This window comes from Myripristis murdjan, chromosome 13 (assembly GCF_902150065.1).
Source record: "Myripristis murdjan chromosome 13, fMyrMur1.1, whole genome shotgun sequence".
NCBI classification, from domain to species: domain Eukaryota; kingdom Metazoa; phylum Chordata; class Actinopteri; order Holocentriformes; family Holocentridae; genus Myripristis; species Myripristis murdjan.
The window spans coordinates 14777772-14778859 of NC_043992.1; positions in this window are offsets into that span (position 1 = coordinate 14777772).

Genomic DNA, 1088 nt, shown 5'->3' on the forward strand with positions numbered 1-1088 from the left:
TTTGTGTCTTTTTTTTTTTTTTTTTTTTATTCTCTTCTTGAAATGACTGTGCGTGTAACTGGATCGCATCGCACATTCACTGCACTGCAGTTCAGGGCAAGACGGGATTTACTATCTTCACCCCCTGGATGGTCAGTCACTCTTCTGTAATGGTCTGCGGTCGTTCAATGAAGTACATACAGTAGCCTAATATTGCATTTTGAAGCCACATAGAGATATAATTTATAAATCTGCCTTTGTGCTCGGCTCGCACAGCACAAACACACCTTTACTGTGGACTCAAGAGATCTTGTTAGTCTCATTTCCTTATGTGACATAGCCTTGAGCTGGCCTTGAGTATAAAGTTTTATCTCCAAAAGCATACCACTTTTTTTAATTTACTTTTTTACAGAGTGAATGAAAGCAAAAAACAAAGAAATTGGGAACTAGCTCGTTCATTTCAAAGAGCCGGTTCACTCGTTCACTTCAAAGAGCCATTCAAAAGAATTGACTCGTTCGCGAACGACCCATCACTACTGGAAAGTTTCTTTGCCTTTTGGACTCGTACGGTGCCGGTGCGGTTGTTGTAATTTTTTTCTTGCTGTTGCAGGTGCAGGTGAAACGACTGGAGGGGTTGTGCCACCCATATTTGCTTCCCTCCATGTAATTTTCCCCAGACATACAGTACGTTCATATTCCACACAAAAACAGCATTTATATACATACATATATATGTATATATATCTATATATCTATATATATATATATATCTATATATAGATATATAGATATATATACAGTACAGGCCAAAAGTTTGGACACACCTTCTCATTCAATGCGTTTTCTTTATTTTCATAACTATTTACATTGTAGATTCTCACTGAAGGAATCAAAACTATGAATGAACACATGTGGAGTTATGTACTTAACAAAAAAAGGTGAAATAACTGAAAACATGTTTTATATTCTAGTTTCTTCAAAATAGCCACCCTTTGCTCTGATTACTGCTTTGCACACTCTTGGCATTCTCTCGATGAGCTTCAAGAGGTAGTCACCTGAAATGGTTTTCACTTCACAGGTGTGCCTTATCAGGGTTAATTAGTGGAATT